This window comes from Prionailurus bengalensis, chromosome C2, assembly GCF_016509475.1.
Source record: "Prionailurus bengalensis isolate Pbe53 chromosome C2, Fcat_Pben_1.1_paternal_pri, whole genome shotgun sequence".
In the NCBI taxonomy this organism is placed as follows: Eukaryota; Metazoa; Chordata; class Mammalia; order Carnivora; family Felidae; genus Prionailurus; species Prionailurus bengalensis.
This window is the reverse complement of record NC_057350.1, coordinates 58,625,305-58,651,174: the sequence shown is the minus strand read 5'-3', so window position 1 is coordinate 58,651,174 and position 25,870 is coordinate 58,625,305. Positions and strand designations below refer to the sequence as shown.

Sequence of the window (25,870 nt, the reverse complement as noted above, 5' to 3'; positions counted from 1 at the left end):
CCCTTGGAAGTGAATGCATTTACGCCATTCAATGCATTACTCCACCAAGTGAATGCTTGCTGATTGACCTGAGTGGGTTGACTATACCAGAATTGGGGGGAAAAGGGACAGGTTCACACTGGTGTGTGAGGAACCTTGGGAAGGTGGTCTGGGATGCCACGAGGCTATTGGGCTCCATGTCTTTGCTACAGAGACCTGCCAGCCTTTACTCTGGCTTACTGGATTGTCCCAGTTACTGTTTTGTGCTGGGGCCACTCCTCTCCGTAATGAGCTCTTCTCTGTTGGTGATCAGATCCCTGATTAGCCCACTGGGACTAGGATGTTAACATTATCTTTCTTTGCTCATCTTCCAAAGGGAGCCTCACAGCATATACTGGCAAGTTCCCGAGTTGAGAAGTCAGATTTTTTACTTTGGGTTTCTCATTTTAGCTCTGTAACATGGCCACGTAATATTAGCATGTGACTTCATATGTCTGAGCAGCTTTACATTTGTGAAATGGGTACAATGAGCTTTGTCATAGTATTCCTATAATAACATAAAAGTATTTTGTACACTGTCCAGCATTTTCCCAAGTGTGGTTCTGCAGTCTTATAACCTGGTAGATTCAGGTATATGGGCATGCGTGTGTGTGTGTGTGTGTGTGCACATGCCTGGGCTGAGAAAATCATTGCTCCTGGAAAAAAAGTACAGCACGAAAGTCACAGAGGACAGTCACTTAACATTTGCATGAAAAACAGTAACAAATAAATGCCAAACTAAATCTGCAAAGTCTCACTAATTGGTAATCTCTAAGGAAAAGTATACAAACCTACACATACACACGGGGAGATTAGAAGAAAAAGTAATGAACAATCACAGATCTAAATACTTGCTTAGGGATGATAAATGTTTCACCAGACAGTTTCAACATCCCAAGGGAGCCTGGTATCTGGAAAAATACGTTAATGATGTAATGAGAACCTTTCCCAGAGGAAGCACCTTCTGCTGAGGGAGAAAGGGCCTCTGGCAGAGCCAGGCATTCTCGACTGTGGGGCTCTGGCCTGTCTTTCTCATCGCCTCAGTTTTCCACTTAGGAATCGATGATCCTGCTCCTCTCTCTAAATTTTTTTTTAACGTTTATTTATTTTTGAGACAGAGAGAGACAGAGCATGAACAGGGGAGGGTCAGAGAGAGAGGGAGACACAGAATCCGAAACAGGCTCCAGGCTCTGAGCCGTCAGCACAGAGCCCGACGCGGGGCTTGAACTCACGGACTGCGAGATCATGACCTGAGCCGAAGTCGGACGCTCAACCGACTGAGCCACCCAGGCGCCCCCTGCTCCTCTCTCTAAAATACTATGTTGGGATCCTTGAAAGTGAACTCAAGTGTGAAATTACATGAGAAGCTAAAACAACAAAGGAACTAAAATTCAGCAATACATTCTACGGGTTAATTTATCTTTCTCTTCTAAACCACCAGGACCCTTGTGGCAATCACTGGTCAAGCATCCCAAGCCAGCAGGGCCCTTCATCTCCATCTGTATAAACCATGTGTGTTTCATCAGTTTGCATCCGTCTGCCCAAACACTTACTGAACAGAGCCGCACAAGATCACACTGTCTAGGGATGGAACAAAACACAGAGGGTTGATGGGAAAACTTTCCAGAGCAGCAGGTAGTAGACAGAATTGCACATGCAGAAAGCTAAGAGTGTACGTACAGTTTCCCCATGTGTATTTTTGGCCTGGGAAATTGTGAGGAGGAGGACAGCCAATTCTCCAGCATCCTTCTCAGCATCCTACACAGGCTGGAACGCACCATTAGCACTGTGACTCTCTTATTTGGGAATAGAGTGGTGAAAGTCCAACAAACCTTGATTTAGAGCTGTAAGATGTTCAGATTGAGGGCAGGCAGATGATGACTACTTGGTTGGCAGGGTCATGTCAGACAAAAGAGGTTGTCTTTATAATCACTGGGCTGTCAGAATATGGGGAGAGGAAGGTGTGTGACAGCATGGCCGAACAAGGCTCTGGACCCAAGTAGAAACGTTTATTTGGACATTGCACTCCCTCCCAGACCAGTAGGCCCTAATATTTGGACTGGCTTTTCCACTCTCCCTCTGGCTCAGGTGCTTGTGAAGGAAATCAAAGGGGGCAGATTCTTTTCTCTCCCCCAGGCCAAGTCACGTCCAAACACAAGGTTTCACACACAAGATTGAACTCGTATACTAAACAAGAGTCAAGCCCACTGGGTAACTGAGGAGTGCTGCTCTTAGGTCACAAATAAAAGTCCCATTGAATGTGGATCTTCACTAACAATTTCCATCTGGCAACACTCATGGCCACGTGTCTGACCACGGGTCAGAGGTGAAAGGAAAGCAGCAGTTCACTGAAGGCCCTGTTTGCATTGGCCCGTAATTAAAGACACAAGACGTTGTTCACTGGTGGCCGGAGGGCTCCTTGGGCATTTGTGAATCTCTCCCTCAGGCAAAAATGAGAGTGGGAGTTGGTTGGATGGTATGTTGAAGCATTCCAGACGTGAATCTGAGTATTGTCTCTGAGGACCTCTGCACGTAGGCCCAGCCAGACAATGCAAAATGAGCTGGCAAGGCAGAGCGAACTCTGAGAATGCAGGAGACTGGGTGCTGGGAGTGAGCAGGAAGCCGTCTAAATCGTAGGCAGTTGTACAGACCTTTGGTCGGCAAGGGTCTGTTAGCTGCACCGGTGATTCACGTGTTTGTGGCCAGAGGGTGAGGGTGGAGGCTGACTGGCTCACCGATGGGTGGACCTACAACTCTCGAGGTAGTCCCTGAATGCCTGAGGCTAGTCACTTCCAGTGTTTTCACTCTGGGTCAAGGTTTGGTCCGGGAGAGAGAAGGGCCTTCCGTACATCATGTTGTCAGTACCTCAGCTCTCACCGACTGTCCTCTTACATTTCCCTCCTCCCCAGGCCATCAGAACCTAGTCCGCTGTATGCAGAGAATAATAACCTTACTTCAGTGTGGAAAACACTGTGACAGACTACATACACGTAGGAAAGTCAGCCATGGAGGCCAGGTTGACGGGACAGGATTTGATGATAACGTGCCTGTTTCCCTTGGTGTGTGGCATCACTTCCCAATTCTGCCCCGAACACAGATTCTCTTATTTCTGCGATCCAGTTTCCATTCAAAACCATCCAAAACAAAATGAGATAATTTTCCTGGACATTACTCATGTTGTTAACACAATCTATTGCCCTAACTCCTTCCTAATAAGGGTAAGTGCACCCACTGGTTGCTTCTCTTCTTGCCTTTTCCTAATTTTCTTCTGGGCACTCTCAGTGAGGATCAATCATCTCTCTTTCTGCTTCTTCACTTCCAATTTAACTTCCAAGCCTCACCCTTTATCACATCTTACCAGCTCTTCTCAAATTCTACCTGCTTCCCCTGTGAAACCCGATTCATATACCTCTCAGTCCGGACCTTGGAAAACCGAGCCTCAGTCATCACAAAAAATTAACATCTTGGCAGACAAATCTAGTGGCCAGATCTCTAAAATAATATTCTGGACAATAGCAGCTACAACAAAACATGTTTCCCATTGCTAGTAAACTCAATGGGCCTGTGGCAATAGCTAAGGATACAGCTGCTGGGAACGGGGTCATGATAGTCAAAATTGTTACCATTTGCTGAGCTGTCACTAAGTGCCGGGAATCATTCTGAACACTTTATATAAAGTATCTCATTTAATCTCACAACTAAATGCAGACGTCATGAGTATTTTCAGAAGGAAAATATGCTTTTTTATGATTTCTCAAACTGGGAAGGGTAATTTATTTATTTATTTTTTATTATTATTTTTTTAATTTTTTTTAACGTTTATTTATTTTTGAGACAGAGAGAGACAGAGCATGAATGGGGGAGGGGCAGAGAGAGAGGGAGGCACAGAATCGGAAACAGGCTCCAGGCTCTGAGCCATTAGCCCAGAGCCCGATGCGGGGCTCGAACTCACGGACCGCGAGATCGTGACCTGGCTGAAATCGGACGCTTAACCAACTGCGACACCCAGGCGCCCCTGGAAAGGGTAGAGTAATTTAAACCGTAGGTTGATTGAAGGAATTTAAAAAGAAAGAAAAGGAAGAAAGAGAATGAAGAAAGAAAGAAAGAAAGAAAGAAAGAAAGAAAGAAAGAAAAAGAAAGACAGAAAGAGAGAAAGAAAGAAAACCTTTCCTCACGGTGAGAATGCCAATTTCTGATTTGGGGTTATATTACTGGAAATATTTGATTCTCTAGTTTGGCAGCAATAATCTGCAAGATTCTACTTAGTAGAATGTGGAAGAATGGCAGATGTTTACAGATGCCCTTCTATTGGCATAAAGGGTTCCCACTGGGAGACTCAAGGACTGTGAGGAATAGTGTTTCGCCCAAAGCTGAATACAGTTTCCCTCTGGTTGTCTGCACCCAGATCTTTCCTTCACAGAGCTGGGAAACATCCCTTGATATTTTTGTACACAGGTTCCCTGTCTCAAATAAGCTATGACCCCACTGCCCTCTAACTGACCAGAGTAACCCGACAGGGGCTTTGAGGCCAGATGCCAGAGTGAGGTGACCTTCTCAGTTGATACAAAGCATAGGAAGGAACTCTTTTGCTTTAATACAGCTTTAGGATTATTAACTCCTAAAGGATAAGGATATCTGTGCCTCTACAGACCCAGTACCTAGTAAGACACAAGTAAGGGTTTATCAAATAAATGAATGCCACACCCTAATTTATGCCACCGTGGGAAAATTCTTCATTTGTTCAGACTGGAATATTCCACATTTGGTAAGCACTTTTAGAGCAGGTGTTACGCTGAGCTCTTCAGGTAGTCTGTGAGCCCTCTGGAATTACATGTAAAACTTTACGTCTACATGCAGGAATTTTGGTGGAGGTCTTTAGCATTCATTAAATTCTTAAGAAAGATCTCAAACCAAACTACTTTGGAATTACTGCTTCATGGTTTAAAAGGCAGTCACACTTCATTATTTTATCATACAACAATGCCATGTGAAGGACATTATTGTAATCCTTAATTTACAGAAGGAGAAGATGTGAAGTTGTGAAAGATGACACAGGTAGCCTATAAAAAAGCCTGGTGTTCTCACTCCGGATGCCTGTTCTTCCCACTTGCAGAGTGTGTATATGAGTGCATGCAGAGAAAGAAAGGACAACGATGAAATGTCAAAGTAGATTCAACATTACTAAATGAAGGCTGGCTTTCTTCCCACCTCAAGAGTCAAAGAATGGGACCATGTCCTCCCAGCCATCTATCCATTTCACTTCTCGGGAAACTGCTTGAGAGAAGCTGGCTCTGGTTTTTAGTTCAGGCCCCGAGGCATCGCCCAACCCAGCAGAGTAGTTAAAGAACCAGAAAAGAAATGTATCACCGTTTACTTCTGGACTGTAGTTTCTTTATCCACATAATGGAGCTAAAAATACCATTCACTCTGACCCAAATACATTTCTCTCTCCTTTAAAAAGCAGCTGAAAGCATAAGTGACTTCTGGATCGATCATCTTTCCTGGATGCTTCGTACTGCCTGACATCTGGGACTTGTTACCTCGTCTGCGAACTGAGAGCCTTAGGACGAGGTAATTTTGTCGATGACTTATAGCTCGAAATTGCTTTTTCTATGATACTGTTGCGGAAGAAGCAAGTGGAGTGTGGGGAAGGGGAAGTATAAAAGCAAAATAACATCCACTTGGTTAGGGCTCCTGGAGTCATCACTTTCCATGATCTCTTTCCACTGGTGTCTGGGTTCATCCATTTTTTCCTCACTGTACCTTGAGTGGCGACATCACTACTTTCTCCTGCATCTTCAGGAAATCCTGAATGTCATACCTAGGCACTTCAAACACAGATGCTGGTGGAGGTAGCCAAGGGCCAAGGGTGCATCACCTCTCCTGGTTTTCCCACCCTCCTGCTGTGGGAATGACAGGTCCGGGAATTCTGACACTCCTCGCAAGTGGTTTTCCTCCCAACAAAAGGCAAATCGGAAGCGTGCTGACAAGTTCCCCCGGAGGCACTGGAGGGGGTTGGCCTGATGACCTGTGTAGGTTTTCCAACTCTCAGAATTGGTGATTCTGCAATTCCTCTTCATGGCTAGATCACCCAGGGATGAGCACATTCCCCCTCAGCAAGTATACATGAAGGCTTGGGAGGCAGAGTCTGACTCATGAAAAGTCGGGGAGGGGGGTGGTTAGACTCCGAGTGTGAATAGGTGGACCTTATATCCTGTGTTTTGGGATCAGAGCTATGCTGTTGCACAACTCCAGGGGATGCTTGCTCTGTTGTATTCTCTGTCAAAGTCATGAAGCACAGTTGTAACACAATGTGACAGAATCCGCCATCCCTGGAGTTGAGCAATGCTATTGCCCTGCTAGTGACACCTTAAGGACCTTCATTTCATCACAAAATTTCACATCCTCTGGAGGTTGAAATCTGAAAGTCTGGGCAATACGTTCATCCTGGTTCCCTTATGAAACCTGGCAACTCCACACCAACATGCATACGCTGGAACGAAAATGTGATCAACAAAGAAAAGAGGCTAAATTGAGGCTACATAGGGATGAGAAGTAATTTATCAACCCAGACAGCAAGCCAAGTTTAACGCAAGAGACAGAAGAACGTGCTATTGTACCCTGTACTCTTTGACAAGACAGAACTTCCTCGGCTTACAGTGAGGTTGCCACCGGGATGAACTCATGATAAATTGAAAATATCCTAAGTCGGCAATGCATGGGGTACATCTAATGCACAGAACATCACAGGTTAGCCTGGCCTACTTTAGACATGCTCAGAACACTTCCATTAGCCTCCAGTTGGGCAAAATCATCTCACACCAAGCTCGTTTGATAAGAAAGTGTTGAATATCTCCTGTCATCTATGGAATGGTAATGAAAGTGAAGACCAGAGTGGTTATAAGTGTATCGATCGGTGGTTGACCCTCGTAATCATGGGGCCGACTGGGGGCTGTGGCTCGCCCGGCTGCCCAACATCCTGGGAGAGAGGTGGGATGCCTACTGCCTGACAGATCAATGTTCCAAATGTCACGTATGCTTTCTACGGGATGCATATTGTTCTTGCACCATCATAAAGTTGAAAAATCCTAAGTCAAGCCACTGTAAGTCAGGAAACTAATATACATATAGTTTTATTTTTTATTGAAAACTTTTTTAAATGTTTGTTTTTTAGAGAGAGAGAGAGAGAGAGAGAGAGGCAGCACGAGCAGAGTGGGGCAGAGAGAGAGAGGAAGACACAGAATCCAAAGCAGGCTCCAGGCTCCGAGCTGTCAGGACAAAGCCTGACGCAGGGCTTGAACTCACAAACTGCGAGATCAGGGCCTGAGCGCTGCTTAACTGACTGAGCCCCCAGGCCCCCCACTAATATTTTTTCTTGTAAGAATCTTAGATGTTGGAATTATTTTAGTCAGTTGTATCAAGTAGGGCGGTCATAAGTGATTTCTGCATTTAAGGGGTTTCTTTGTTATGTGACCAGTTTACCATATAATCCCCATCCTCTGGCTACTGACCAAAGGCCAAGTGCTTCCTAAATATTACTTCATTGGATCCTCCCAGGAACCCTAGGAGGCAGGTGTTACTGTCTCCATTTTATAAACGGAAAATTGCATCTCAAAGAGGTTCATAACTTACCCAAGGTCACTTAACTCAAGCAGCAGTGTTAAGGGTCAAAAGGTCAAGTCTACCTGACTCCACAGGTGTGCCATTACCAGAACACCAGACTGCTTCCTTCCTCTTATGCCATTATGTTTTCTTGAGCAGATGTAACCGGAACTTCTCCATTACTTGCCGTCGGGCAGAAGTAGTAATAATAATAATAGCACCAACTGTAGAGCTTACTGTGTGCCAGGAACTTTCTTGAACACTGTATAATGTATTAAATAACTCATTCCTTGTAAAATCTTACAAGGTGGGGATCAAGCCTCATTTCTGGATGAGGAACGAAGACACGGAGAGGTCGAGAAACTGGCCCAAAGTCAGCCGGCGGGTTAGTAAGGGGGCAGGGCTGGGAATAAAAGCCAGGCAGCTGGGCTCCAGAGGCTGTGCAGTCCCCCACTAGGTCGGGGCAGTTTGTCAGAGAGGCAAATCACTTAGTGGAAATCCATTGCCCTGTTGAGATCGGTCCAAGCTCGCATTAGACACAGTTTGTGCAGGGTTGATGCCCTAGGAGGGAAAAATGCTAGTGAGTCAGTGACTCAAAACTCTAATCCTTGCTTTCCATGGTTTGATTGTCTGACACACCCAGTTTCAGGCAGGGTCATCGAGCTAAGGGCAGCCAGGCTTTCTTGTCTTTCCTCGGTGTACCAGTGGGAGCGGAAATTACAGCACGCCACGGGAGGGGAGCTGAAGAAGAGGCCAGCCCACAGAGCCACATGTCCCGCATCAAAAGAGCAGGTAGTTTTAATTTTCCCATTTCTTTTCTCACTTCTTAGTTGTGGCTCTGCTTTTTCAGAAAAGTGAAATTAGTTGTTTGGAATTCCTAGGCACCAGTGTTCTGCTGAGAACACTGGGAAATGAGGCTTCTTTTTGCACATGAAGTCATAGTTTAACCCAAACCAAAAACAAAACAAAAAAAAAACAACAACCAACTCGAGAGTCTGTAGGGATCAGAGCTGGGTATTGTGTTACAGAAATTTTCCATTTCAGACACAAACTACATACAGCAGCATGTGGGCCAAAAAAGGCAGAGTGAGAATCCAGGGGGGCCTGAAGAAATAATATCTCCTCCTTTAATCCTGAGGAGTGTGGCCAGGTTCTCGGGGAGGGCTGTCCAGAAGTTCTGGATCAGATCACACTTAAATATCTGGGATTAGAATGATGATCATAGCGGCATCTCGGGGCATAACTTCAGAGAACTCCCTAGGATGCTCCTGGGCAAGACGCTTAGCCTCTCAGTACCTCAGTTTCCAATATCTGAAGATAAGACAGACACTACAAAATTTGTTGAATGTCATAAAAGTGCTATACATAAGGCTATATAATAATGGTGTAATAAGGCTAGTTATATTACTACTGAACAGTACCTAACAGCTAGTGTTTACCGAAGCTTTATTACACTTGAGTCACTATGTTAAAGATTTCTAAACGCCATCTCACTTCATCCTTACAACTCAGATCAGTGGCATTATTTCCCGATTTTATACGTGAGGAAACTGCGGTTTGGAAAAGCTAAGTGACCAAACAAGGTCATAATAGTAGGTAGTAGACTTGGGTCTCAAATCTAAGTCGAGTCTGGCACCAGTGAACTGGTACCTTATCCTGCCTCCCCAAGGACAAGCTGACCTTGGCCCATACTGCTCTAGTCCTGGGTAGAATCTGGTGAGAATTCTCTAGATGGCCCTCAGAATAGGGGACATTATTTGTTTGATGAGGTCTGGTCCTTTGGCCTCTCATCCCAGCTCTTAGCAGCTTCCCTTCCAGGTTAACATGGAAGTCCCTACTTTTAAGAAATATTGGGCTGGTTTTCCAGGTAGATAGACTGGTCCTGGTCCCTTTGGCTCAGTTCTTTAGTGGGTAGTACCTGGAGCCCCGGGTTCTTAGAGTTCAATATCCTTGACCAGCAGCATCAGCACCACCAGGAAACGTAAGCAATGAGAGTCTGTGGCCCCGCCCAGATCTACTGAACCAGAAACCCCAAAGACTTGGCTCAGGGATCCGTCCTTTAACAAGCCCTGAAGCTGATTCTGAGCAGACAGTGCGAGAACCAAGAGCCTCTGGGGCAGATAAAAGAGGGAGTTAAATCAGGAATAGAGGCCTATGATTCTTAACAGCTGCTGGTGACTCATTCTCCCCAGCCATTCCCTTCTGGGTTTCTGTCCTTTTTAGGATGAAGGATTTGCTCGCATCCCATCCTGTGTGATAAATGTCATCAACAGTGTCTGTTCCTTTCTGAATCGACGTGCCTGAGGAGACTTTTAGCTTTATCCGCTCCCATGTGCGCCCATAGCCCACTTCTGTTCTGGGAACCACTTGCCCAATTTCCAGTCTGGGTGACTAGCTACAAGTTACTCTTCATGTCAGAAGAGAAAAATAAAGTTTATTCAAGCTGAGGTTCTAGGCTGAATTGAAGAATTGCAGAATTGGGGTAGCGTTCCAAACTTGCTTAGTTTTAAAGGCTCTGAACATTGTGTACCACTGTCCCCCCCCTGCACCCCACTACTTAATATTAATGGCACAAGGTGAAGCAATTAAAGCTGAAAATGGGAGAAACAATTGCTTTAATTTTTTAATGTGAGCTCTGCCTCTTGGGCTCCCTGACCCCACACGTCTCTCGACGGGAAAAAAAACTGAATGGGCGTTGCAGAAACAAGAAAAAAGAAAAAAAAATTTCTTCCTTCTGGTTCCTTCCCCAGAGACTAGTGTACAATGGGTCCCCAGTCCAACACAAATCTGCCTTTTAATAACCACGCAAGCCTCACTTTCAATAAGAAGTACTCCAAGTTTGCCGGTTTGTTCTAAAAGCCTTTCGTGTCATCTGAGATGCCACTTTTCCTAGTAGGAAATTTTATTCAACCCTGCCAGAAAATGGAAGCTTTGGTTATTGATGTGACCCATATTAGCATCGTTGGGGTGGGACATTTTCTTTTATCTCAGCAGAGATTCACTGACATGAAGTTCTGGTTTGAGAGGGTCCCTGAAGTATGTCTTACGTCTCTAAATGAGGTAAAATCAGAATTTAAAAAAACGAAAACTTGGTTTCTGTTGCCAGAAACTGGTTTTGAGTTTCAAAAGAGTTTTTTTGCTCAGAACTTTGTGTTTCTAATCCAGTCTTATTTTAATTCACTGTAGACTTACTGAAGAATGTCAGCCACGAGTAGGGGTTAGCAACGTGCAAACGAAGACGAGCTGTGTTATAGGTATTAAACCCTGACCTAGTGGAAGAGGAGACCCAGCCGAGAGATCTTTCCTGAGATGCTTTTGCAGAAGTGTTGCGGCTACAGCCTAAATCCAGGAAGGGAAAATGACGAAACTGGGACTCTACGTGGTCTTCCCTTTTGACACATACACCAAGTTTTCTGCCTCAAAGACCCTTGCCTTACAAACTGCATGTTGCTGCTATTAGGAGCCAACAATAAATATTGTTTATCGCAACATAAAAATTTGAATAAAAATTTTGGAAAAAGATAAGCCTGAGTCCAAAATCTGACTTGTCTCTTTATAGCTGTGTGCCCTGAGGCAAGTTACTTAACCTCTCTGAGACTGGTTCCTCCCCTATAAATTGAGGGAAAAAAACGATAACCATAGGGTTGCTATGAAGACTGATCTGGGTAACGTCCAATGCTGGCATTTAGTAGCTTTGTTATTATTATTATTTGCATCTTACACTCAGTTGGTACAAACAGTAAATTTATATGCTAAAACAAAAATTCCCCACTGCCCATATACATATATATGGGAGATATATATATATATATATATATGGATAAATAATTGTGTGTGTGTATTACATTTTCATTCCAATCAGCTCTGAGAAACTGTAATTTTTCTCTTCTTTTTCTTTCCTTAAATTTCACAGTGAACTCTACAGCCTTAATTCTGGCATCCTGAGTAATGCATCCAGGCTCAAGGTGGCAGGGGCCCACACTGCTAGGACCTGTTAGCAAAGTACAGCTTGTTGTATCTGTCTCTCCCGAGCCTAGTACAGTCCTGGCTTCATCATGGTGGTTGACTCACCCCATGTCAAGCTATGGATTCTTCAAGCTATACCCACAGCAAAAATATATATATATTTGAAATATTTTGTTCAAAAGGAATTTAATGATAATTTGATGTTCCTAATAAATTATAATTCTGGTATTGAAAGAATGTATGTGCTCAAAAAGTCAAGAAATAAACTTTTAATATCAAAACATTATTATTTCTATGTGTTTTATAAATAAACTTTTTATTAAGGTCCCTCACAAATTCAGGATTAAAAAAGTGTTGAGTCTGTGCAAAAAGGGAATTTTAGAATGTGTTAGGACATAAGTACAGGCATTTCTTTTGAAAAACAAACAAACAAACAAAAACCACATACACGCACGCGCTGACGTTTAGAAAGTGCCCCTGGTAGAGGGAGGCAGAGAGAAGCAGAGCATGCGCGATGGAAGCTGGTGGAGGAAGCGTTAGGTCATCTGCGCCACCCGCCACAGTGAGATTATCCCGCATACGGCAGTTTATGTTTCTGCGGTTTCCTGAGGGCTTGGGCTCGTTTTCAGTAATTTTCTTCAAGGTCCTCTAAGTCAATTTAAAATTATTTTGTGAACTATTCACGCTATCATACGCTCCAGCCAAATCTACCACAATCTAATAAGCATCTGGATATGCTCAATGCGACACAGCCTGGAGTCTCCTTTGCTTACATTTCAGCTCTCCACTCAGATCTCTTTGCCTCCCTGGTGTTTCAGTTTTTCCCAGGCACTGAGTGCACCCCCTCTTGTGACACCAATCCACCAGAGACTCGTTAAGATGCGTGTGTCTCCAACCAGAGATTTTATAAAATGAACTGAATAGAAGGTGGTAGGAAGTAGGTCATTCTTGAGGGTTATAACTTTTTTGGTCTTTGCTTCATATTCATTTCAGCCAGCATCAGGTATTTCTTGAAGCTCAATGATGAGAAAGACACTGAGCCATAGCTGTTCCGCCCTGGACTTTGCACAGATTTTCTCTACTTCCTCTGCCTCAAGGTGATTATACCCACTCACTCACTCACATAAACATCTTTGTCCCCATCTGCTTTTTTTCTTTTTTCTTTTTTTTTTTTTTAACATTTAGTACTTGTTTAATGTTTTATTCTCTGAGGTCACAAAGTTGACTTAGAAGAGTTTTTCTCAAACTTCCCAGTTGAAAATAATCACCTGGGGCAAAAATACAGTTTCTTGGGCCTTCTGAGTCAGTTTAGCATTATTTAATGAAATTATATGTAATTATTTAAATATAAATAAAAGAAGGTTCACGTATTCCTTGGCATATATGTTCAGTAGGGCTAAGGAAGGCATTGTATATTTTATTTATTTTATTTTTAAGTGTATTTTTACCTTATTTTAAAAAACATTTTTAAAATGTTTATTCATTTATCTTGAGAGAGAGAGAGTATGAGCAGGGGAGGGGCAGAGGGAGGACAGAGAGAATCCCAAGCAGGCTCCGTGCTGTCAGCTCAGAGCCCAACGTGGGGCTCTATCTCATGAACTGTGAGCCGAAATCAAGAGTCAGACTCTGAACCGACTGAGCCACCCACGTGACCCAATTTATTTTTATTTTATTTATTTTATTTATATTTAATTCATTTCTTTTAGTTCTAACAGGTTTCTCATATGATTCTTGTCAATAGATACGTTTAGGGAACACTTGAGGCGATGATCTCCCGAGTCACTTCCAACTTTAACACATTACACTTCAGACAATCCTGATGACTTTTCTCAGAGGCCTTCATTGATAAATGACATCAACCGTCTTCTGTAACCTCTGGCCCCCAAACACTCTTCCCTCCTAAAATTCCATAGCAACTATCTGTATTCTTCAGCAGTGACCCACGCACTAATTTCTTCAATGCCTCAAACATTCGCTTAAACCTTTCATTTTATTGAGTGTTTTGAAATTTTTCGTCGTGCCTACTGAGACTATGGCAGACTCCTCCAGAGGAAGGCAACGTTTCATATATTTCTATTTATTCTTCATTTGTGTTCACACAGTGTTTTGCTCTCAGATGAATAAGGTTTTGTTCCTAATTTAATTTTCCCTGTAAATGTATTTTGCTACATGTGTAAAGAGTATATCATTTCATTGCATACACCCAGAGGCATACGATTTAGGAACCCCAGTTTTATCCTCGCTGGTGCAGCTGTTAGGTACTCATATAACCCCCTAATCCTTTATAAAAACTTAACAGGACAGCTGCCTTGATAATATGCAGTTTCAATAACAGCCTCTGTTGAGGAAAATAATATCCCATTGTAGTGAGTCTCACAGATTAATGATGTTTCTGTGCAAAGAAATGTCTAATGGACAGGAGTCCCCTAAACTGGGAATGAAGCTGAACACTGAACAAAAGTCACCCTTAAAATTTCTGCCACGAGATGGAATTATATTCTTTGGATTTAGCAACTGCTGGTATCTTTGTTATATTAGTGGTTTAATGAGACTGTTTCAGTGTAGTGGAACAGCTCTTTAAAGTACTTTTAACAAGGATACTATTGTTAAAGAAAAACAGCTCTTTCATTTGAGCCATTAAAATTATTGGGGGAAAAAAATGAAAAATTACCCCTGGCAGCATATTTTTGAGTTCAGCTGTGACTTCTCCAGCCTAATCACCAAGAAACTCTGCAAGGCACTTCTTGTTTGCACAGCAGTTTGATCTGGATTCTTGTAAAATTAACATAGGTTGACAAATTAAATTTAACACCACCACCCTCCAGGACATAGAAGGTAAAGGAGATTAAAACAAACATGGGGAATGTTACTGGAATCGCACAGTATACAGTCAGATCCAGTAAAACAAAAATCTTACTTGTGAATATAATTGAGTGCAGAATATCAACCCGTAGGTGATATTAATTACTTTTTATGTGTACCTACATCATCTCTCATACACCGCTAAAACAGATGTCTTTATTTCCCCACAGATTTTTTTTTTTTTTTTTTTTTTTTTTACCGGAATTTACCAGAGACATCTACTTGGTTCTCAGGTTAAGCAGCTCAGTGGTTTTGTGCTATCACAGTTTAAAATCTCTTTCAAGAATTCATGAAATAAGCATCTTACATTGTTGGTGATTAATCACATTAGAAAGCTCAGTCTCTTTGAGCTTATCTTCAAACTGAATTTTTTTTTTTTAATCAAAAAGGCTCACAGGTAATTCGAAACTTATGTCCTAATAGAATTTAACAGGAAATACTCCTCAGCTTCGTCCAAGTTTGTTTAGAAGTACACATAGAGGGGCGCCTGGGTGGCGCAGTCGGTTAAGCATCCGACTTCAGCCAGGTTACAATCTCACGGTCCGTGAGTTCGAGCCCCGCGTCAGGCTCTGGGCTGATGGCTCAGAGCCTGGAGCCTGTTTCCGATTCTGTGTCTCCCTCTCTCTCTGCCCCTCCCCCGTTCATGCTCTGTCTCTCTCTGTCCCAAAAGTAAATAAACGTTGAAAAAAAAAAAAAAAAAGAAGTACACATAGAAAGACTCAAAAATTTTAAATGAGAATCTCATGTTTGAACCCTGACTTTAAAAGGAAAGGAAATATATGTTATGTAAATGTATTTAATCCAACACAAGTTACTCTGTTTGGCAAACTGCTCAATTTAACAAGGGAAGTGAGGTGAGAATAAAGAGAGACATGGTTGCTCTGGTGCTGCCTCACAAAGTCACCAAGTGAAGTGGGCTTTTGTCATTTTTGCCTGCCCTGCCTTCCTATTTCAGGGAATCCCAACAAAGAGACCCAGGCCCAGAGGGCCAGATGTTTCCTCCCCCAGTTCCCTGGCAGTTCAGGCTGCCAGCCGCATCTGCCCGAGACTTTGAGCTTCGCTGAGGATTGCAAATGTGCAGGAGGCCTTTCAAGATTATGGCCAGTGCCCCCGAGGGAGGGTGGCATCCAGATGTGGCCGGTGGAACCATAGCTCGTATGTGTGACAGCATCTTGAACTGTTCTGTGGTGCCATCTTGGCTCTGTGTTATCTTTCCTGTTTCCTCCTGTGTTTCTCTTCAGCCTGCCTACCCATTCCATCAACCATGCGACATCTTTCCAGTAAATCCTTTTCTGCTTAAAGCAGAGTTAGTGTCTGTGTGTGGAACCAAGAACCCTGACTACAAGGTTAATTCCAGCCACTTAGGACCGGAAACTCCAGTGTATCCATGTGCCCACAGGTTGGTAGGGTTAGTGTCATTGATATTATTTAGATAAACTCTTCCTCAGTCCAAATAAGATTTGAAATTAACACAGAAAGACACAATAACATTAAAAAAAAAAATAGTGAGAAATAGGAGTCTGCAAACAAAGGTATGGGCGCATGAGCCAGGTTCCTAAACGTCCTACTTTATAATGAGAAATGGAACTTGTAGGCAATTGAGGGCATTCCTTTCAATGGATCCTCACACTCTCTTCCCTGCAGGAGACCTTTCTGGGGAGCCAAAACAGTCAGAGGCTTCCATGGGGAGGGTGAGGAATATGGAGTCTAAGCCAAGGAAACTGGGCTGTCTTCAGGGGGCAAGTCACAAATAATAGTTCCTGGGCTCCTCTGCCCTGGCTTTGCTGTGGCTGATGAGTGTCTGCTTTTGGCTCTGCAGTGTCTTTTAAGGCTCTTCTTTTAAAATGTAAATATATTTGGATGAGATAATATATTAAGCCATTAACTTTAGCAAAGTGTTTCCCAAACGTCAGTCATTCATGTACTATCCTCACAATCTTGCCATATTCATATACTGTCTGTTCTATTATATTTCTTTTTGATTCCTATATCCCTCTGATACTTTGGTTCTAAATAATTTACATGAATGTGAAAGCTTGTTATGCTATATGTTTTTTCACACTCGTGGAAATAAACCAGTAGTATTAAAACAAGTATACACCATCTTGCACTCTACAGAAAGTTTGTCAAGTGGACCTGTCGTTTAAAACACTGTGCAAAGAAGTTAAAATTTTGGAGTTCTTAGTGTATCTACCCAAAATGCCTATATTGTACTCTAACCCTGCATTTATAGTTTGGCTGGGTGTAGGATTTGGGGTTGAAATCATGTCCTCTCAGATCTTTGAAAACAATTTCCCAACATCTATGGGCACCATATGTGATGTTGATGAGAAGTGAGAAGTCAGTCTAATTCATATTCCTTGTAGGTTTCTTTTTTCTCCTCTGAATGTTCTTTTATTCTTTTAATCTTTGGTATTCTAAAATATCACAAGGTGGCTTAGTTGTTTTGTTTGTTTCTCTGGGCTTTTTGTTTGTTTGTTTTAAAGTTTATTTACTTTTGAGGGAGGGAGAGAGAGAGAGTGTGTGTGTGTATGAAAGGGAGAGGGGCAGAGAGAGAGGGAGAGAGAAGATCCCAAGCAGGCTCCACACTGTCAGTGCAGAGCCTAACCCAGGGCTTGAACTCATGAACTGCGAGAGATCATGACCTAAGCCAAAATCAAGAGGGACGGTTAAGTGAGCCACCCAGGCGCCCCCTTTTTGTTTGCTTTTAAATTCATTTTGCTGTACGTGAGCTCTTTTAATCTAAGTGTTGTGACTTCTGAGCGCTAAGATTCTACTTTTGGATACTTAGTAAAAAGGGATACTTTTTTCCCCTTCAATTTGCTGTGCCGTTTCTGGGACACCTACGAGTTAGATACGGGACTTCCTGGATTGGGTCTCAGTGTTTGGCACCTGAATCAGTCAGAGTTTGATCAGGGAAACAAAAGCCCTTCTGTGTGTTTTCGGTAGGAAATGTTTGAATACAAGGAACAAACATTGGAAAGGCTGGGAGAGGGCAAGTTTCTTGAACTGTTACTGAGTAGCTCAGTCTGCAGTCCCAGTGTGTGGGATTCTCTAGATGTTCAGTTTAAAGCTGCTTCAAACTTCGCATGTAGCTTCTGCCTGTGCAACTGCTGGCGACTGCTCCGGAGAATAATGCCTCTTCTTTTCAACCTTCCAAACCACCAGCAGGCTCTAACCTGAAACCAGGTGGGGAGGGCAGTCTGGGAAAGGCAGTTCTTCTTTCTTTGTGATGCAGAAAAGCCCTTAGCAGGAGTGGCAGCCAGCAAGGTGACAGAAACAATCTAGCACAGAGCGACACTGGCTCTGTGCGTGTCCAAAATCCATCACATACTAGCTGTGACCTGGGGAAAATTTCTTAATTTCTTAATGCTTTAATCTCTCCAATGTAAAGAGAGAGACTAATATTACTAGCCACCTCATTGGTTTTCTGGGACAGCTGTTTGAAATAATGCATGAAATGGGTGTGAATCAGTGCCTGACACAAATTCAGGGCTTTTTGTATATGTTGGCTATTGTAATTTTTTTAATGTTTATTTTGGGGGGGGGGGGTGGAGAGAGAGAGAGAGAGAGAGAGAGAAAGAGAGAGAGAGAATGAGCAGGGAAGGGGCAGAGAGAGAGGGAGACACAGAATCCGAAGCAGGTTCCAGGCTCTGAGCTGTCAGCACAGAGCCCGACACTGGGCTCGAACTCACGAACTGGAACTGGGAGATCATGACCTGAGCCGAAGTCAGACGCTTAACTGAGTGAGACATCCAGGCGCCCCATATGTTGGCTATTCTAATTTTTCTTATTACTGCTTAATTATCTTTTATCTTACATTTCCACCAAGGTCATTTTGCTCTAAATTTTGAAAAAAAAAAAGTCTTCAATATTGTTTTCCAGTCTATCCATTTTTTATAGCAGTAATAATTTCAATCACAAAGGGAAATTTATTAGATTGTTTTCTTTTTACAGTGTCTCCTTTTCTGTTATGAGTTTATTCTTTTTTAAAACATTTTTATTTTAATAAGGTCTTGGGAAGATCAAGACTCCAAACCTTGGGTCTGTTTAGTTTGTCATTTTGTGCAGAAGCTGAAAGTGTGGGGTCAAGAGGCTTGGTCGCCAACAGCGCTTGGGCTATTCTGCCCTTGGTGGGTCAAGTTGTAGTCTGAGTGCTTTCCTTTCATACTCTCACCCAATTCAGCTCCATTGTAAGACACAGGTAGTAGTATTGTCTTTGTTTTTAACGATGAGATAACAGGCTTAGGTCAAATGACTTACCCAGGTTACACAGCTCATAACTGGTAGACATACATTAATCATAGATCTATTGGTGACAAAGTTCGGTCCCTGACACTAGATGGAGCTCATCATGTGAAATGGCTGCACAGTACCCACAAGTATGGGTGTGTGCGCGTGCGTGTGTGTGTGTGTGTGTGTGTGTGTGTGTATTCATTCAGTCCTTCTCTGATGAATATTTAGGCTTTTTTTCAGAATTTGCTGCTATAAACAAGCCTTATACAGATATATGTGTACTGTGGGAAGTTTCTAATGCATCCTTCCATTATTGTCTAAAAGTAAGTCCTAGAAGTGAATTTTCTAAGTCAAAAATTACCCACATTAAGACATTTTTATGATTTGACAAGCTGCCCTTAAAAAAGGGGGTTGCAGCAGTCGGCACTTGTACCATCTCAGTGTGTGAAAGTAACCTGTTTCCCACTTGCCCACCAATACCTTGTGTTACCCTAACTTTGCCAATCTCATAAAAAAGGAAATGTCATCTTATTGTTTAACTTGCCTTTATTTTCATTTTTAGCGTGGCTAAACAGCTCTTCAAATGATTATGGGTTATCTTTCTTTTTTGTGAACCGCCAGTTCATTTTCTGCCTAGCTTTCTACTGAGACAGTGCCTCTGGCTGGTATGGATTTGTAAGTACTCTTTGGGGATAGTAACCTTTTGCCCGTCATTTATATTGCAAATATACTTTCCTGTTCACTGTTTCTATTTTTACCTTTCCTTATATGTAAAAGGAGTTTTAAGTTATTTAGTTTTTAAGTATTAGTATTTATGTGGTCAAATCTATCCTAATTAACTTTTACATATATTTTTCCCTCCAGTGGATGAAAGAGTGAAACCAACATGTAAGTTGGCCCATTAAGAGTGTGATTTATGATCTGAGTTTCGAAAAGAATCAGACAACTCCACAATCTCTTGGCCCAATTTCAGGAAATGGATGCATTATTTAAGATGGTGAACATTTTCACTTACACACTAAAGATTTACCCAAACCAACTTAAGAAGATTGGGAAGGATTTCCAACCTTCCAACCCAGGCTAGGTTGAAAGCTACTAAGCCCACCCTTCTACCGTATGTCCTGCTTCAGATATGCGGTGTTAAAGTTGGAGTTGGAGTTCGCTGTTAATGGAGGCCATTGGGATGGGTGCTGGTAGGTTATCCCTCTCCTTAAACCTTGAGCTTCCAAACTGGTGCCAGCTGCTGACATCACAAGACTTCTCTGCTGTTTCTCTAATGTGTTGTTCTGTGTTTCTATTTAAGGTTGCTCCCAGGATATATGGAAATTCAGGTCATAGCTGAGTAGAGATCAGATTCATAACAAGACAGTTCGCCAGGCAAATTTCCCCAGTGTTCGCGAGAGCTTGTGAGGCCTGGGCTGCAGAGAATGATTCTAAATTGAAGCTCCAAGTTCAAGGAATGTGAATGAGGCATAGACTCTATTTTAGGGTAAAGTTTTAGTTCTTCCTGTTCCTGCCTTTCAATTAGAAGGATCGCTCTGGACCTTCCTCTTACCTTCCTTCTCCAGGGAATCAAATCTGCCACAGTCATGACTACCACAACTATCTCTACTCTTGCATTTTTTTCTTCTTAGGATATTCAGACAAATTTCTAAAAGGAAGCAGCCTTCTCTTTGAAGTCTGAATTCTTGAAAAAGAAGGATGCAAATACAAATTTCCTTTTCTTTAAAACACCGCTTGGACCTCAACTTCTTTGAAGGTCTTCTTGAGCATCCATCTAGAACTTTTCTGTGGTATATTCAATTATCACTGTCCCTATAGCCTCATACATACATTGATGTGCTGGCTCCTTATTGGTTCATTTGCCCTATGAAATGTTTGTCCTCCTCAGGGCAAAACTGTGAGCTACTCATTTCTGTATCTATAGCACGTAACACAGTGTGAAGCATATATTAGGAACTCTATAAATGTCTTTTTATTGGATCTGTGTTAGAATAATAGAAAATGTTTGATTCCAACATGCTGTTATGACCTTGGCTCGGGGAAAGTGGGAGTTAATAGCTTCTGATACAAATTTATATGAAAAATAGCAGTATCCCAGTGGGAATTAGGTTAGATAGTCATTCAAAAAGGAAAAATGGTGACCTTCAGATAATCCCTTTAGGGGAACAGCCAAAAACTGAGCATAACCAGACATGGTCAGAGAGCCTGTCTGCGAAATAGGAGAAAAAAATTTGGAGAGTGGGCTAAGCACACAGTGCAACCAAATAACACTTAGGCCATTGTATCCATTGACCAGCTTACTCAAATTCCATTGGTGAATCTTTTTTAAAAATTATATTAAATAATACGCTAATGAGATATAAAATCTGGCATGCCAAGAGTTACTTGAAGATATGAAATTCAATATATGGACTCATTTAGATATCTCAAAGGAATGTTTTACATGCCAAACCTTCTTATAGTGTGCCTTTTCTAAAAATGATCAAAATGTGTTGCAGCAATTTTAGAGAAGGGCTATGCTATCAATAGAAGTCATTTAAGCCCATGTTTTGAACAGACATTTGCTAATTAATTCCAGAAATTAAACAAGTACCTAGATTTGTGTAACATACATCCAGGAATAGTTCAGATAACGGATTTTTCTTCCTGCACAACTGATCTAATGCCTTTCTCATATTAAAATTCTTTCCATGCATTGCACACATGTACACACACACACAACTTGTAAATTATTTTAGGTTTACTGCAATTACGTTGAAACACTTGTTGCCCCCAAATGCCTGAAGATTTATAGTATGAAAGTCTCTTCGGTTTAAAATGCTGCTTCTTTGCCTTTCAGACTATTGGGCAGTAAAAAATGGGATTATAGGAACAGTCTCTGCATTTTCTGGAAAGTCTCCACAGGATAAGCCCCTCCTTAACTTCACTACCTGGCAAAGTCTTGGGCACAGATAGAATACTTATGGACTCTGGCTCCCCTGACTATGTGCTTAGTGAGGACTATGGGTAGGTATAAGAATGGCCAGATGACTTTTTGAAAGTAGGAAAACCGCATTATATTGCTTCTGAAATGGTTTTTCTCTTACTAGAAAACTGACAGGGCTGGAGAATCCAGTCCCATATTGGGAATTCAGTTCAAGAAATGATGGTGTGCTCACTGGCTCCGTAGAAGAACCTGTGACAGGACTCACCGGGGCTTTGTTACTTGGTCACTTTGTCACATGCATTAGAGAATGCATGGGGTTGTCTCTTGTTTCAGCACTTGACTGTTTTATTTAGTGTTTGTTTTTAATTCCATGAAGTCTGTGTTTGAGCTACATTTGACATTGATAATGCTTCTTGGAATTATGGGTCATTTTGGTTTTCTGGCCTCATTAAGAGGTAGTTCATGTTTGAATCATAAGCTTATTTTCTTCCCATCCTGCCTTAGCTGAATGCATTTGGTGGGCAACCCAAGGGTGACTTTTGCTGTTTGGTTGTTTGTTTTGTGGCTTCTAAAAAGTGAGCCTAGGGGCACCTGGGTGGCTCAGGAGGTTAAGCGTCTGACTTCGGCTCAGGTCATGATCTCGAGGTTCATGAGTTTGAGCCCGGTGTCGGGCTCTGCGCTGATAGCTCAGAGCCTGGATCCAGCTTCAGATTCTGTGTCTCCTTTCTCTGTCCCTCCCCTGCTCATGCTCAGTCTCTCGCTCAAAAAAATAAAATTAAATTAAATTAAAAAAATATATAAAGTGAGTCTAGCCAATATGGTTGTGGACAGTATCAGCTACACATTGCTGTGTTACCATCCCTTTCCCCAAGAGACCACCTTAGAAGAAGTCAATTAGATACTAGAAATGGAGTCAAATATTAGAAATACACACTGAGAAAGTGTGTAGATGCAGTAACATTTCTGTTGAGTACAACAGAAAATCACTTGAGGACCCTGCCAGGAAGTCAATCTATTCTTACTGAACTCACGGTGTTCCCTTATCACCTGGAAAATTACCAGATATCCCTTGGTGATCATAATTGAGGTTGACTTTCCCTCTCTCATCTTTTCTTTTGTTTTATGTTTACTTATTTATTTTTGAGAAAGCGAGAGTGAGTGGGGGAGGGGCAGAGAGAGAGGGAGACAGAGAATCCTCCCTCCAGAGAGGGAGACAAGACAGCGCAGAGCCTGATGCAGAGCTCCGTTTCACAACCTTGAGATCATGACCTGAGCGAAAATCGAGGATAAGAAGCTTAACCAACTGAGCCACCCAGGCGGCCTTCTCATCTTTAAAAAGGGACAAAAATGGGCAACAAAGTGATGCAGCTTCCTACTGAAAGCATGAGACCATTGATGCCTAATTTCTTTCAGTGCTTTCCTGTTGGGGCCAGAGGTTCTTCTCCATTACTTGTGAGTGTGGTTCTTCCGGGCCTTAGAGCTCCCCAGGTGTGGGTCCGAACTGACAAGTAAACCCATGTGGGCCATGACGCTGCATGCTTTCTTTACCAGCACTTCCAGTCACGCCTTGGTGCTTGGTGCTTGGTGCTCGGTGCAATTAGCTCTTTCCTTTGAATAGTCCTGCCCTGAGCTGCTTTCTCCTTGTCACAGTGAGCAAGCATTATTCTTTCCTTTTTATGGGAGAAATAGAGCAGAGAGGAGTGAAATAACCCCAGAGGTGAAAACATAAAAATTATCCATGCTTGGAACGGGACGTCCTAATTCTGTCAGTCATCCCGATGACCATTTCTGTGGAATATAAGAGGGAAACCAGCGTGTCTCCCAGGAAAACTGCCCTTTCAGTCCAGGGCCTCAGGGAAGATCTTTGATGCATTCTTCTTCCTTGTTGTGCCCTCTCTTCATTACACATAGCTTTTCATGAAGCTTACAAGAAGGGACATGAGCACAGGCGCCCAGTTCGCAACAACCTGGGTGAGTAACCCTGGGCAGGGCAGCCGGGAGGGGACTCCGGGAGGGGCGGGAGGATGAGAATGATCCCACGATTCAGAGCCAACTTGCAGCTCTCCCAGAGTCCTTGACCATTGTTTTGTGAACTTAAGAAGAGGTGCCGATCTGTCCCTCACTCTTCCGCCTTTTGCTTGTAATGTCACCAATGCACACAGTTCCATCTGACTCACTGCCATGTTTCTGTAACCTTGGGCAATCATGTCACCTTTAAGGACTTTTGTTTGTTTACAAAGGGAGGATAATAGTCATGACCGCCTGCTCGCTGGAGCGCACATTAGTGACAGGTGTGGCAAAGCTGAGTGTCAGCGCCGGATTTGGTGGCAGCTGGACAAGAGAACTCAGAGGTGCTTGCCTCCAATTTTCCAGCTGAGTGGGCTTCTTCTCCAGAAAAGATCGATGCCCACCCTCTCCAATCTTATAACAACTTCGGACTTTCGTTCCTGAGATCTTTGTAGCGGTTTCTCATTCCTCCCAGTTCACACACCTGAGAGGTAGGGAAAGTGGCTCAAGAGAAATAAAAACCATATGTGTATTTTCTTTTTAATTTTTAAAAAATGTTTATTTTTGAGAGAGACAGAGAAAGCATGAGCAGGGGAGGCGCAGAGAGAGGGAGAGACACAGAATCCGAAGCAGGCTCCAGGCTCTGAACTGTCCGCACAGAGCCCGATGCAGGGCTCAAACTCACAACCTGTGAGATCGTGACCTGAGCCGAAGTCGGACGCTCAACTGACTGAGCCATTGAGGTGCCCCAATGTATTTTCTTTTTCTTTTTTTTTTTTTTTACTGTTTATTTATTTTTGACGGAGAGAGAGAGACAGAGCATGAGCGGAGGAGGGGCAGAGAGAGGGGGAGACACAGAATCGGAAGCAGGCTCCAGGCTCTGAGCCGTCAGCACAGAGCCTGATGCGGGGCTCGAACTCACAGACTGCGAGTTCATGACCTGAGCTGAAGTCGGATGCTCAACCGACTGAGCCACCCAGGCGCCCCCCCAATGTATTTTCTTTTGAAAAGAACTGTCGATCTTAACTTTTCTAGTTTTTCCTAGAAGATGGAATATTACAACTAGAGGAGACCATAAAAAAGAATACATGCCGACCTCCTTATCTCCATTAAAAAAAAAAAGAAAAGGGGCGCCTGGGTGGCACAGTCGGTTAAGCGTCCGACTTCAGCCAGGTCACGATCTCGCGGTCCGGGAGTTCGAGCCCCGCGTCAGGCTCTGGGCTGATGGCTCAGAGCCTGGAGCCTGTTTCCGATTCTGTGTCTCCCTCTCTCTCTGCCCCTCCCCCGTTCATGCTCTGTCTCTCTCTGTCCCAAAAATAAATAAACGTTGGGGAAAAAAAAAAATTAAAAAAAAAAAAAAGAAAAAAGAAGAAAGATAATTAAGGCCAAGAGAGCTGAAGTGATCTGCTCAGTGTGGCACCGTCAGCTGCAGCAGTAACAGAATCAGACAAAACCAGTCTCCTATCTGCTGTGCTCTTCTGTCACTGCACGTCCAGAGAGCAAGGTACCTTCAATGCACCGTTCCCTCCACACCATAGGTTGATACTTCTCGTCCTTTCTTTAGCCATCCCTGGCAATGACAAAGTCTTTTTCTTTTTTTTAAAATCACTCTCTCTACAGGGGCACCTGGGTGACTCAGTGGGTTAAGCGTCCAACTCTTTATTTATCATGACACTCAGGTCCTGATCTCACAGTTCTTGAGTTCGGGCTCTGCATTGACAGCATGGAGCCTGCTTGGGATTCTCTCTCTCCCTCTCTCTGTCTGCTTCTCCCCCACTCTCTCACACTCTCTTAAAATAAATAAATTTAAAAAAAATATAAATCACTGTCTCTACAAAATCTCCGTCATCTACCAATTTATTACCATCAATGAATATTTATTGAGAACTCGTAATCTTCAGACTACTGTACAAATAATTAAAAGTACACACACACACACACACACACACACAGACCCAAACAGGAGACTCTAAGGAGGCTGTGGTTTGGCTCACTTGATAAATGAAAAACCTTCAAGATTATTTAATCTTGTCTCGAAAATAGTGCCTAATATGTTTCTCGGAAAGAGTAAGTGACTCTAGCAGAACTGAGGATGACCCATTGATGACCCATCAATGAATGTTTGTGGTTATTCACAGGGAAGATGCAGAGAGTAAAGAATCAGAACTGAGTCACCACCAAGAAGTTCAAAACCCACAGAGCAAAATACTGGTGGAGTCAGGACCAGAATGCCTCTGTTGGGCTATGTTC

The 25,870-nt window shown here is 42.8% G+C and overlaps 1 protein-coding gene and 1 long non-coding RNA gene across 2 annotated transcripts in view; one reads left to right on the top strand and one right to left on the bottom strand.

The window, feature by feature from the left end:
• Positions 1–25,870, bottom strand: part of PHLDB2 (pleckstrin homology like domain family B member 2) — a 234,842-nt gene that overhangs the window by 202,875 nt on the left and 6,097 nt on the right. The gene's annotated exons all lie outside the window — the stretch shown is intronic.
• On the top strand, positions 8,031–12,987 carry LOC122491427. Its single transcript, XR_006299357.1, has 3 exons — positions 8,031–8,412; positions 10,807–10,874; positions 11,534–12,987. It is a non-coding gene; the product is annotated as an uncharacterized LOC122491427 (long non-coding RNA).